We start from the raw sequence: 14,492 nt of genomic DNA on the forward strand, positions 1-14,492 counted from the left end.
ATCTGCTATGTTAAAACATGTTATGTATGTTATTTTTTGTGGGCTTTTCTGCCTTTATCTGATAATCGCTGTAGAGAGATAGGAAACGGGGAGAGATCTTGGCTGTGACATGCAAATGGGAATGGAATCATACGAGCTCTTGTCAGGCATTGGAGCCCATGTGGTAACCATTCAGCTGCTGCTTCCTTTTTAACGCATTTCCCACCTTGATGTCTGACCCCACTGACCTCACAGCGTTGCTCTGTATCGGGACACGTAGCGGCCTTTAGTGTTCCCTCCTTGTGAGCTCATCAGCCCTGACTAGAGATCTGTGGATGTAGGTCAGGGATGAGGATGGTGATGATGAGTCCAACAGGACTGACTGGTCCCAGGCCAGCCGTCACATACAGTTGGGACGTTGTTGTGGACAGATAACTGGAAGCAGCTACTGGACCCAAAAGCACACATGATGAGACCAGATCACTCTTCAATCAAATAACCCATTTTGGGCGGGAACCGCTTTTTGGCGTTTTAAGCATTATGTTATAATAGCAGATCTACAAGCTCATAGCGCGGCACCGAGTGCCGCGCTATGAACTTGTAGGTCTGCTATTTTTTGAAAAATCGTGAAAATGGGGCGCAAATCTCAGAGCAATGTTTTTAACTCAAATCTTTGCTTCTGGGAGGTCCCTGGAACAACTTATTTTCATATGGGGCTCGGTGGCCAAATACATATATTTTTTGGGGTCCTTGACAAGAAATATTGAGCACCACTGATATAGAAACATGGGTGTTTCAGACATGGGTATTTCAGACATTTTTTTTATTTCGACGTCAGGCCCAAATGGGATAAGCAAACGGATAGTGACTTTACTGTAATACCGTCCTGGTGGTGGGCAGTGTGTTGAGTGGTAGCATACGTTACGTTACTGTAATACCGTCCTGGTGGTGGGCAGTGTGTTGAGTGGTAGCATACGTTACTTTACTGTAATACCGTCCTGGTGGTCGGCAGTGTGTTGAGTGGTAGCATACGTTACTTTACTGTAATACCGTCCTGGTGGTGGGGAGTGTGTTGAGTGGTAGCATACGTTACTTTACTGTAATACCGTCCTGGTGGTGGGCAGTGTGTTGAGTGGTAGCATACGTTACTTTACTGTAATACCGTCCTGGTGGTGGGCAGTGTGTTGAGTGGTAGCATACGTTACTTTACTGTGATACCGTCCTGGTGGTGGGCAGTGTGTTGAGTGGTAGCATACGTTACTTTACTGTGATACCGTCCTGGTGGTGGGCAGTGTGTTGAGTGGTAGCATACGTTACTTTACTGTGATACCGTCCTGGTGGTGGGCAGTGTGTTGAGTGGTAGCATACGTTACTTTACTGTGATACCGTCCTGGTGGTGGGCAGTGTGTTGAGTGGTAGCATACGTTACTTTACTGTGATACCGTCCTGGTGGTGGGCAGTGTGTTGAGTGGTAGCATACGTTACTTTACTGTGATACCGTCCTGGTGGTGGGCAGTGTGTTGAGTGGTAGCATACGTTACTTTACTGTGATACCGTCCTGGTGGTGGGCAGTGTGTTGAGTGGTAGCATACGTTACTTTACTGTGATACCGTCCTGGTGGTGGGCAGTGTGTTGAGTGGTAGCATACGTTACTTTACTGTAATACCGTCCTGGTGGTGGGCAGTGTGTTGAGTGGTAGCATACGTTACTTTACTGTGATACCGTCCTGGTGGTGGGCAGTGTGTTGAGTGGTAGCATACGTTACTTTACTGTGATACCGTCCTGGTGGTGGGCAGTGTGTTGAGTGGTAGCATACGTTACTTTACTGTAATACCGTCCTGGTGGTGGGCAGTGTGTTGAGTGGTAGCATACGTTACTTTACTGTGATACCGTCCTGGTGGTGGGCAGTGTGTTGAGTGGTAGCATACGTTACTTTACTGTGATACCGTCCTGGTGGTGGGCAGTGTGTTGAGTGGTAGCATACGTTACTTTACTGTGATACCGTCCTGGTGGTGGGCAGTGTGTTGAGTGGTAGCATACGTTACTTTACTGTAATACCGTCCTGGTGGTGGGCAGTGTGTTGAGTGGTAGCATACGTTACTTTACTGTAATACCGTCCTGGTGGTGGGCAGTGTGTTGAGTGGTAGCATACGTTACTTTACTGTGATACCGTCCTGGTGGTGGGCAGTGTGTTGAGTGGTAGCATACGTTACTTTACTGTAATACCGTCCTGGTGGTGGGCAGTGTGTTGAGTGGTAGCATACGTTACTTTACTGTGATACCGTCCTGGTGGTGGGCAGTGTGTTGAGTGGTAGCATACGTTACTTTACTGTGATACCGTCCTGGTGGTGGGCAGTGTGTTGAGTGGTAGCATACGTTACTTTACTGTGATACCGTCCTGGTGGTGGGCAGTGTGTTGAGTGGTAGCATACGTTACTTTACTGTAATACCGTCCTGGTGGTGGGCAGTGTGTTGAGTGGTAGCATACGTTACCGTCCTGGTGGTCGGCAGTGTTGAGTGGTAGCATACGTTACTTTACTGTGATACCGTCCTGGTGGTGGGCAGTGTGTTCAGTGGTAGCATACCGTTACGTTTGGTGTGTGATTGAATCAGACAGAACCTGTGTGTCGATGAATGGACAGTAGTATAAATGCACTCAGTGATCCTGTTGACCCACATATCGGTGCATTGGACAGACAACTCCTGTGTGTGTGTCTGTGTGATCATGTTGACAAGACTGGGATGTTTTCAGCAGTGCCTGATCGACAGATACTGAATACTTAGTTTTGAGTCCGATTTTGTAGTCGTAGATTACCATTGATTACCATATTTTGTTAAAACTTAGATTTGATTAACGCTTATATTTGAGAACCTTTAAAATCGTTAAAAAAAAAGAAATGTATATAAAACCACAAAATTAAAGTACAATATTTGAAAACAAAACATTTCACTTTTATTGTACAACGAATAAGCAAATAAACTGAACTTAACCTTATTATCATTATTATTATTATTATTATTATTTTTAAAGATATTTTTTAGGCTTTTTGCCTTTATTGATAGATTCACAGCAAGTTGACAGGAAACGGGGAGAGGGATGGGGGGGAAGACACGCAGCAAAGTTCGTCGCGAGCGGGACTCAAACCCGCGACACTCTGTCAGGCTGGATTACCATCCTAGGTGCCTGGAACGTTAGGCCAGTCAAGGCTGAACTTAACCTTATTTAACCACTTAAGCCCTATTCCTTCAAACGGCTGATCTACAAGCTCATAACACGCTTGTAGATCTGCTATTTTAGAAAAAACACATATTTTGGTCGAATAATATTATATATTGTCTGCCGTCGTGTTCTATTTCGACGTCTTGCTTCAGAAACTACCCTCAGGGTTCATGTACTGTATCGCAGCACTGAGGTGGCGACTGTGGCTCAAGAGGTAGAGCAGGTCGTCCAATGATCCATGGGTCGGCGGTTCGAATCCCGGCTCCTCCTGGCTACATGTCGAAGTGTCCTTGGGCAAGACACTGAACCCCAAATTGCTCCCGATGTGCTGGTTGGTACCTTGCATGGCTTCCGCCGCAATCGGTGTATGAATGTGTGTGTGAATGGGTGAATGTAATGCACAATCTATGTAAAGCGCCTTGGATAAAGGCGCTATATAAATGCACCATTTACCATTTACCATTTGAGGTAAACCAAAACGCCAAGCCCTGTAGGCCTACTCTTTCACCTGAAGAGCTGCCCGTGAGGTGGCTTTGAGTCCCCGCCCGCCACCAAACAAGCGGCCCTGATGTTCCAAACATGTGTGGGACGGTGGAGCGTGAACGCCAAAGCTCACACTGAGTGCGCCTCCTCCTCCTCCTCCTCCTCCTCCTCCGATGCGGCCAGATGTTTTCCTCTGCTCTCTGCGTACCAAAGCGCTGGGCTTTCTTACCCAGGCGTGACTTCCAGCAACGCTCCGTGGTTGGCGGTTAACCCATTATGGACGGGAACGACATCCTTGTCGCTTTGGCGTTTTAACCACTTTAAAAACGTTATTTTAAACTTTATGTAGCTGCTGAAATATAGCTGATCTACAAGCTCGTAGATCCTCTATTTTTGAAAAATCGTGAAAATATGGCGCATGAATATATTCAGTATTCTTTCACGGTGGAACGTTTTTAACTCAAATCTTTGCTTCTGGGGTGGGGGTGGGGGTCCCTGAAACAACATATTTTCAGTTGGTGGGTCCGCCACATACAGATCATTCTGTGGGGTCCTTGACATGCAAAAGTTTGAGTACCACTGACACAAAAACATGAGGTTTTTCAGCAAAAATGTCATGTTTTGGAAGACATTTTTTGTAAAATCTGGTCTCGGGTCTCCTTGGATTAAAAAAATCCTCCTCTCCTGTTAGCCGGTGGGGTGTCAAGGCCGGGGAGTCACGGTTCACATGGACGTCACACTCCAGGGAGACGCAGCAGCAGCAGCAGCCAGGCCGCCAGGCAGCGCTCTGGAAAGTTAGAGAAGCGTGTTGGTTAAACCCTTCTGGACGGGAACGCCTTTTGGTGTTTTAAGCATTATGTTACACTTTAGAAAATAGCAGATCTACAAGCTCGTAGCGCGGCACCGAGTGCCGCGCTACGAGCTTGTAGGTCTGCTATTTTTGAAAAATCGTGAAAATGTGGCGCAAATCTTTGAATATACTGTATATTCTATCAGAGCGAACGTTTTTAACTCAAATCTTTGCTTCTAAGGGAACAACATATTTTCAGATGGGGGTCGGCGGCCAATTACATATAGTTTTTGGGGTCCTTGACATGAAATATTGAGCACCACTGATACAGAAACATAGGTATTTCAGAAAACTGTCAATTTAGAATTTGTTTTAATTTCGACGTCGGGCCTAAATGGGTTAAACCCATTCAGGACTAAGACCAGATTCTACAAATGTCTTCTAAAACATGACAGTTTTCAGAAAAACCTAGGTTTCTATCTATGTCAGTGGTTCTCACAGGGTTAAAACCTAGGTTTCTATCTATGTCAGTGGTTCTCACAGGGTTAAAACCTAGGTTTCTATCTATGTCAGTGGTTCTCACAGGGTTAAAACCTAGGTTTCTATCTATGTCAGTGGTTCTCACAGGGTTAAAACCTAGGTTTCTATCTATGTCAGTGGTTCTCACAGGGTTAAAACCTAGGTTTCTATCTATGTCAGTGGTTCTCACAGGGTTAAAACCTAGGTTTCTATCTATGTCAGTGGTTCTCACAGGGTTAAAACCTATGTTTCTATCTATGTCAGTGGTTCTCACAGGGTTAAAACCTATGTTTCTATCTATGTCAGTGGTTCTCACAGGGTTAAAACCTATGTTTCTATCTATGTCAGTGGTTCTCACAGGGTTAAAACCTAGGTTTCTATCTATGTCAGTGGTTCTCACAGGGTTAAAACCTAGGTTTCTATCTATGTCAGTGGTTCTCACAGGGTTAAAACCTATTGTTCTATCTATGTCAGTGGTTCTCACAGGGTTAAAACCTAGGTTTCTATCTATGTCAGTGGTTCTCACAGGGTTAAAACCTAGGTTTCTATCTATGTCAGTGGTTCTCACAGGGTTAAAACCTAGGTTTCTATCTATGTCAGTGGTTCTCACAGGGTAAAACCTAGGTTTCTATCTATGTCAGTGGTTCTCACAGGGTTAAAACCTAGGTTTCTATCTATGTCAGTGGTTCTCACAGGGTTAAAACCTAGGTTTCTATCTATGTCAGTGGTTCTCACAGGGTTAAAACCTAGGTTTCTACTATTGGCCGCTTACGAGCGACTGTCATACAGGCTGCTCAATAGGATGGACGACTATGACTTAAAATGGGGCTTTTACCATATGCACGTATCAGGACTCTGATTAGTTTCTGGCTCTGAGTGAGCTCTGGACGGGCTGCAACTTTAGAAAAATACACTGAAGGAATATGTCTGGAATTGGGGCTGGGGTGGACTGCGGCATATTTCTGTGCATCTCTGTTATATTGTTTTGTTTTGTTATGTGTTTGTTTTGTTATGCATTTATTTTGTTGTGTTTTGTCTATGTCTGTCAGTTTCATATACAAAAGAAAATTAATAAAGTACAAATCATAAAAAAGAAAAACCTAGGTTTCTATCTATGTCAGTGGTTCTCACAGGGTTAAAACCTAGGTTTCTATCTATGTCAGTGGTTCTCACAACCTAGGTTTCTATCTATGTCAGTGGTTCTCACAACCTAGGTTTCTATCTATGTCAGTGGTTCAAAACCTAGGTTTCTATCTATGACAGTGGTTCTCACAACCTAGGTTTCTATCTATGACAGTGGTTCTCACAACCTAGGTTTCTATCTATGTCAGTGGTTCAAAACCTAGGTTTCTATCTATGTCAGTGGTTCTCACAACCTAGGTTTCTATCTATGTCAGTGGTTCAAAACCTAGGTTTCTATCTATGTCAGTGGTTCAAAACCTAGGTTTCTATCTATGTCAGTGGTTCAAAACCTAGGTTTCTATCTATGTCAGTGGTTCTCAAAACCTAGGTTTCTATCTATGTCAGTGGTTCTCACAACCTAGGTTTCTATCTATGTCAGTGGTTCAAAACCTAGGTTTCTATCTATGTCAGTGGTTCAAAACCTAGGTTTCTATCTATGTCAGTGGTTCTCACAACCTAGGTTTCTATCTATGTCAGTGGTTCTCACAACCTAGGTTTCTATCTATGTCAGTGGTTCTCAAAACCTAGGTTTCTATCTATGTCAGTGGTTCTCAAAACCTAGGTTTCTATCTATGTCAGTGGTTCAAAACCTAGGTTTCTATCTGTCAGTGGTTCAAAACCTAGGTTTCTATCTATGTCAGTGGTTCTCAAAACCTAGGTTTCTATCTATGTCAGTGGTTCAAAACCTATGTTTCTATCTATGTCAGTGGTTCTCAAAACCTAGGTTTCTATCTATGTCAGTGGTTCTCACAACCTAGGTTTCTATCTATGTCAGTGGTTCAAAACCTAGGTTTCTATCTATGTCAGTGGTTCTCACAACCTAGGTTTCTATCTGTCAGTGGTTCTCACAACCTAGGTTTCTATCTGTCAGTGGTTCTCACAACCTAGGTTTCTATCTATGTCAGTGGTTCAAAACCTAGGTTTCTATCTATGTCAGTGGTTCTCACAACCTATGTTTCTATCTATGTCAGTGGTTCAAAACCTAGGTTTCTACTTTCTATCTATGTCAGTGGTTCTCAAAACCTAGGTTTCTACTTTCTATCTATGTCAGTGGTTCTCACAACCTAGGTTTCTATCTATGGCAGTGTTTCAAAACCTAGGTTTCTATCTATGTCAGTGGTTCAAAACCTATGTTTCTATCTATGTCAGTGGTTCTCACAACCTATGTTTCTATCTATGTCAGTGGTTCTCAAAACCTATGTTTCTATCTATGTCAGTGGTTCAAAACCTATGTTTCTATCTATGTCAGTGGTTCTCAAAACCTAGGTTTCTACTTTCTATCTATGTCAGTGGTTCAAAACCTATGTTTCTATCTATGTCGGTGGTTCAAAACCTATGTTTCTATCTATGTCGGTGGTTCAAAACCTATGTTTCTATCTATGTCAGTGGTTCTCAAAACCTAGGTTTCTACTTTCTATCTATGTCAGTGGTTCTCAAAATCTATGTTTCTATCTATGTCAGTGGTTCTCAAAACCTAGGTTTCTATCTATGTCAGTGGTTCTCAAAACCTAGGTTTCTACTTTCTATCTATGTCAGTGGTTCTCAAAACCTATGTTTCTATCTATGTCAGTGGTTCTCAAAACCTAGGTTTCTATCTATGTCAGTGGTTCTCAAAACCTAGGTTTCTACTTTCTATCTATGTCAGTGGTTCAAAACCTAGGTTTCTATCTATGTCAGTGGTTCTCACAACCTAGGTTTCTATCTATGTCAGTGGTTCTCACAACCTAGGTTTCTATCTATGTCAGTGGTTCACAACCTAGGTTTCTATCTATGTCAGTGGTTCTCACAACCTAGGTTTCTATCTATGTCAGTGGTTCTCACAACCTAGGTTTCTATCTATGTCAGTGGTTCAAAACCTAGGTTTCTATCTATGTCAGTGGTTCTCACAACCTAGGTTTCTATCTGTCAGTGGTTCTCACAACCTAGGTTTCTATCTATGTCAGTGGTTCTCAAAACCTAGGTTTCTATCTGTCAGTGGTTCAAAACCTAGGTTTCTATCTATGTCAGTGGTTCAAAACCTAGGTTTTTATCTATGTCAGTGGTTCAAAACCTAGGTTTCTATCTATGTCAGTGGTTCTCACAACCTAGGTTTCTATCTATGTCAGTGGTTCTCACAACCTAGGTTTCTATCTATGTCAGTGGTTCAAAACCTAGGTTTCTATCTATGTCAGTGGTTCAAAACCTAGGTTTCTATCTATGTCAGTGGTTCTCACAACCTAGGTTTCTATCTATGTCAGTGGTTCTCAAAACCTAGGTTTCTATCTGTCAGTGGTTCACAACCTAGGTTTCTATCTATGTCAGTGGTTCTCACAACCTAGGTTTCTATCTATGTCAGTGGTTCAAAACCTAGGTTTCTATCTATGTCAGTGGTTCAAAACCTAGGTTTCTATCTATGTCAGTGGTTCTCACAACCTAGGTTTCTATCTATGTCAGTGGTTCTCACAACCTAGGTTTCTATCTATGTCAGTGGTTCTCACAACCTAGGTTTATATCTATGTCAGTGGTTCACAACCTAGGTTTCTATCTATGTCAGTGGTTCTCACAACCTAGGTTTCTATCTATGTCAGTGGTTCTCACAACCTAGGTTTCTATCTATGTCAGTGGTTCAAAACCTAGGTTTCTATCTATGTCAGTGGTTCTCACAACCTAGGTTTCTATCTGTCGGTGGTTCTCACAACCTAGGTTTCTATCTGTCAGTGGTTCTCAAAACCTAGGTTTCTATCTGTCAGTGGTTCAAAACCTAGGTTTCTATCTATGTCAGTGGTTCAAAACCTAGGTTTCTATCTATGTCAGTGGTTCAAAACCTAGGTTTCTATCTATGTCAGTGGTTCTCACAACCTAGGTTTCTATCTATGTCAGTGGTTCTCACAACCTAGGTTTCTATCTATGTCAGTGGTTCAAAACCTAGGTTTCTATCTATGTCAGTGGTTCAAAACCTAGGTTTCTATCTATGTCAGTGGTTCTCACAACCTAGGTTTCTATCTATGTCAGTGGTTCACAACCTAGGTTTCTATCTATGTCAGTGGTTCTCAAAACCTAGGTTTCTATCTGTCAGTGGTTCAAAACCTAGGTTTCTATCTATGTCAGTGGTTCACAACCTAGGTTTCTATCTATGTCAGTGGTTCTCACAACCTAGGTTTCTATCTATGTCAGTGGTTCAAAACCTAGGTTTCTATCTGTCAGTGGTTCTCACAACCTAGGTTTCTATCTATGTCAGTGGTTCTCAAAACCTAGGTTTCTATCTATGTCAGTGGTTCAAAACCTATGTTTCTATCTATGTCAGTGGTTCAAAACCTATGTTTCTATCTATGTCAGTGGTTCTCAAAACCTATGTTTCTATCTATGTCAGTGGTTCTCAAAACCTAGGTTTCTATCTATGTCAGTGGTTCAAAACCTAGGTTTCTATCTATGTCAGTGGTTCTCACAACCTAGGTTTCTATCTATGTCAGTGGTTCTCAAAACCTAGGTTTCTATCTGTCAGTGGTTCACAACCTAGGTTTCTATCTATGTCAGTGGTTCTCACAACCTAGGTTTCTATCTATGTCAGTGGTTCAAAACCTAGGTTTCTATCTGTCAGTGGTTCTCACAACCTAGGTTTCTATCTGTCAGTGGTTCTCACAACCTAGGTTTCTATCTATGTCAGTGGTTCTCACAACCTAGGTTTCTATCTATGTCAGTGGTTCAAAACCTAGGTTTCTATCTGTCAGTGGTTCTCACAACCTAGGTTTCTATCTATGTCAGTGGTTCTCAAAACCTAGGTTTCTATCTATGTCAGTGGTTCAAAACCTATGTTTCTATCTATGTCAGTGGTTCAAAACCTATGTTTCTATCTATGTCAGTGGTTCTCAAAACCTATGTTTCTATCTATGTCAGTGGTTCTCAAAACCTAGGTTTCTATCTATGTCAGTGGTTCTCAAAACCTAGGTTTCTATCTGTCAGTGGTTCAAAACCTATGTTTCTATCTATGTCAGTGGTTCTCAAAACCTAGGTTTCTATCTATGTCAGTGGTTCAAAACCTAGGTTTCTATCTGTCAGTGGTTCAAAACCTATGTTTCTATCTATGTCAGTGGTTCAAAACCTAGGTTTCTATCTATGTCAGTGGTTCTCAAAACCTAGGTTTCTATCTATGTCAGTGGTTCAAAACCTAGGTTTCTATCTATGTCAGTGGTTCTCAAAGTGTTTCACGTCAAGGACCCCAATAAAGATCTGTATTTGGATATGTATAAAGATCTGTATTTGACCTCCGACCTCCGATCTGAAAACATGTTGTTCCAGGAAAGAAGCAAAGATTTGAGTTAAAAAACGTTCACTCTGAAAGAATATCTATTCAAAGATGTGCGCCACATTTTCCCCATTTTTCAGAAATTGCAGATCTACAAGCTTGTAGCGTGGTTCCCGTCCTGACTGGGTTAAGGTTTTGAAGTAGGTTTTCGGGTCCCATGCCAGTACTGATTTTGGAGGGTCCTACTAGACTGCTTTGACTCATATTTTGTCATTTTTATTTGAAACACTTCCATTTGATCAAACTTTCATCGTCACAACATTTCAACTTAAAACCACTATGTAACTTTTGAATGCATATAATATGTTGTCCAATCTGTCTGGTAGAGTATGTAAATTTTTGTTAAACATTGTCTCCCTGCTCTTCTATAGAGACATTCAGTTCGTGTCAAAGGTCATGTGTGTCTCCAGACTGTATGACGGAAGCATTTGGAAATTGCGAGAGGCAACAGTCTGGTAACGCGAGACTAATTTATCTCATGATAATCCGCCATGGTTCAAATTCCATCTTTTGCTGCAGGAAACCAAATCGGGGTGGAAGAGGGACGTAACATAGTGCTGCTTTAATACGCAAACGCATACTGTACACAACAATACACATCTTCTCAGTTCTCATTATATGCTGGTTACTGCCATTCAGGATGGAAAATGAAATCCATTTGGATTTGGGGAGAAGTAGTTTCATAAGGGGCTGGTATGAAGTACTTTTGGCTATTCTTTTTTTTTTTTTGGATTTTCGATTATGAAATCGATTTCGGAGACTCCGATGATTAATCGGAAAATCGATTAATCGATGAATCCCTACCCCTACTGTGTCAACTGGATTTGAACTACTCAAGCCTCTATTCAGAAGTTTTCAAAAATAGAGGGTATGCATATGAATAAAGTGAGTGGCAAAGTGAGTTTAATGTTGTTTTTCATCGTTTAATGCAATCAGATAGGACGTTTGGATGTATAGACTGTCAAGGTCGTTCCCACGTAACGTCCGTATTTGATGATGATGTCGCACGAAATTCCTCTATAGCCAATCTACAAGCTTGTAGATCTTTTTTTTTTATGTTTACCTTTGACATACTGTGCCCAATAGGAACATGTCGGCTGATAGGCCTAACATCAAGTAATGTCTGATACTGTACATCGCACAGGCCAATTTAATCGCGCTAGCTCCATTTGAAAAAGATGTGACTATATGGGCCGTTTCCTCTAAATACAGTTTAAGAAGATGTGACTATATGGGCCGTTTCCTCTAAATACAGTTTAAGAAGATGTGACTATATGGGCCGTTTCCTCTAAATACAGTTTAAGAAGATGTGACTATATGGGCCGTTTCCTCTAAATACAGTTTAAGAAGATGTGACTATATGGGCCGTTTCCTCTAAATACAGTTTAAGAAGATGTGACTATATGGGCCGTTTCCTCTAAATACAGTTTAAGAAGATGTGACTATATGGGCCGTTTCCTCTAAATACAGTTTAAGAAGATGTGACTATATGGGCCGTTTCCTCTAAATACAGTTTAAGGAGATGTGACTATATGGGCCGTTAACTCTAAATACAGTTTAAGAAGATGTGACTATATGGGCCGTTTCCTCTAAATACAGTTTAAGAAGATGTGACTATATGGGCCGTTTCATCTAAATACATTTTAAGAAGATGTGACTATATGGGCCGTTTCCTCTAAATACAGTTTAAGAAGATGTGACTATATGGGCCGTTAACTCTAAATACAGTTTAAGAAGATGTGACTATATGGGCCGTTTCCTCTAAATACAGTTTAAGAAGATGTGACTATATGGGCCGTTTCCTCTAAATACAGTTTAAGATGATGTGACTATATGGGCCGTTTCCTCTTTTAAATACAGTTTTCCAAACCAAGCCAGGAGTTCAGGTATGCAGCGCTGCAGGTGATGTCATCCAGTGTCATGTTGGGGGCGGTTGGCAAACTTCCTCTTTCATTAGGGCTTCAAAAGAGGCTTTGACTCTAGGGCGTGTGCGTGCGTGCGTGCGTGCGTGCGTGCGTGCGTGCGTGCGTGCGTGCGCGTGTGTGTGTGTGTGTGTGTGTGTGTGTGTGTGTACTTACAGTTTACAATTTAGGCATTTAGCAGAGCGACTTACATTAACAAGAAGCATGGCAATACATCACATACATTAAAAAAAAGTAGTTATCATGAATCATACGTAAGCTAAGAACGTAACAGTGGAATATCTATATAATGAAACTATGCATATATACGTTATAGTGCTATGTCTACATAAAATGCTATCTAAGTCTACATAAAATGCTATCTAAGTGTGCTTCTCGGGTACAAATATACACAAGTATATAGAGATTCAGGACAGGTTTAGGGGTTGTGTTGGTTAGTGTTTTTCCCTGTTTTTATACCTTGTAGTTGCGTAGTTGTAGTTTGTATTGTAGTTGTAGTTTGTATTGTAGTTGCGTAGTTGTAGTTTGTATTGTAGTTGCGTAGTTGTAGTTTGTATTGTAGTTGTGTAGTTGTAGTTTGTATTGTAGTTGCGTAGTTGTAGTTTGTATTGTAGTTGCGTAGTTGTAGTTTGTATTGTAGTTGTAGTTTGTATTGTAGTTGCGTAGTTGTAGTTTGTATTGTAGTTGCATAGTTGTAGTTTGTATTGTAGTTGCGTAGTTGTAGTTTGTATTGTAGTTGCGTAGTTGTAGTTTGTATTGTAGTTGCGTAGTTGTAGTTTGTATTGTAGTTGCGTAGTTGTAGTTGCGTAGTTGTAGTTTGTATTGTAGTTGCGTAGTTGTAGTTTGTATTGTAGTTGCGTAGTTGTAGTTTGTATTGTAGTTGCGTAGTTGTAGTTTGTATTGTAGTTGCGTAGTTGTAGTTTGTATTGTAGTTGCGTAGTTGTAGTTTGTATTGTAGTTGCGTAGTTGTAGTTTGTATTGTAGTTGTAGTTTGTATTGTAGTTGCGTGGCCGGCCAGTATTTGCAAGTTCATCTGCAAGTTCACGTCCTGTTGTTGCAGCAAAAGTAGAACTGCCGTCATAAAACCACCGCCGTCCCAAAACGTTGGATGTCCTCACAAGTAAAGTAATACTTTACTGTGTGTTATTTGCGCACTGTGTTATTTGTGTGTGTGTGTGTGTGTGTGTGTGTGTGTGTGTGTGTGTGTGTGTGTGTGTGTGTGTGTGTGTGTGTGTGTGTGTGTGTGTGTGTGTGTGTGTGTGTGTGTGTGTGTGTGTGTGTGTGTGTGTGTGTGTGTGTGTGTGTGTGTGGTGGGTGCGGGCTCTGTTCCCCTGTGAGTTGCTCATGCTTCTTGGCCGTCCTGTTGTTTATCTAACTGGAGAGCCATACGTGTGTGCGTGCGTGTGTGTGTTTGAGGGTTGTCGCGTGTTTTCGTTTGTAAAGCAAGCAACTGATGCATCTGGTATTCTACATTGTGCTTATGACTCAGTTAAATGTTCCGAAATGGAAAACTGACAATCCCAAGTATTTCTAAATGCAATTTCTAGGACACTGTTTTCCAACAGATCACGGACCACTCACTGCTTATGTACACATTTTATTTTCCTACTCTACATTTTATATAGTATATGTATAAAGTTAAAAATCACACCCGTGTGAAGTGAGGGGCGCTCTTATCATCGTACATCGTCAGTTCATTGTCAATGGGAACTTTGTGTAGGACAAAAATAGCCGATTTGCTCGTCTACATAATATGACGTAAATTCTCCTTTCATTGTCAAAGGGCATTTAATTTAACACTACCCCATTTTGGGCGGGAACCCCTTTTGGTGTTAGCATTATGTTATGCTTTAGCTATTGAAAAATAGCAGATCTACAAGCTCATAGCGCGCCACCGAGTGGCGCGCTACGAGCTTGTAGGTCTGCTATTTATGAAAAATCGCGGCATAAATCTTTGAATATATATTCTTTCAGAGGTCTTCTTTTTCAGACCAAAATGGGTTAATTTAGGAGGGACAAGCACCCCCCCCCAAAAAAAAACAATAGTGGAAATATCTACAAGCTCGTAGATTGATTGTAGATCTGCTATTTTCACTAGTTTGTGTCCCGGGCAAA

General features: G+C 41.5%; 1 pseudogene across 1 annotated transcript in view; it reads left to right on the forward strand.

The window, feature by feature from the left end:
• The window catches only part of LOC306936373 (septin-9-like), a 263,323-nt pseudogene that overhangs the window by 134,467 nt on the left and 114,364 nt on the right, over positions 1-14,492 (forward strand). The gene's annotated exons all lie outside the window — the stretch shown is intronic.

Source organism: Electrona antarctica (genome assembly GCF_951216825.1).
Source record: "Electrona antarctica genome assembly, chromosome: 14".
Classification (NCBI taxonomy): Eukaryota; Metazoa; Chordata; class Actinopteri; order Myctophiformes; family Myctophidae; genus Electrona; species Electrona antarctica.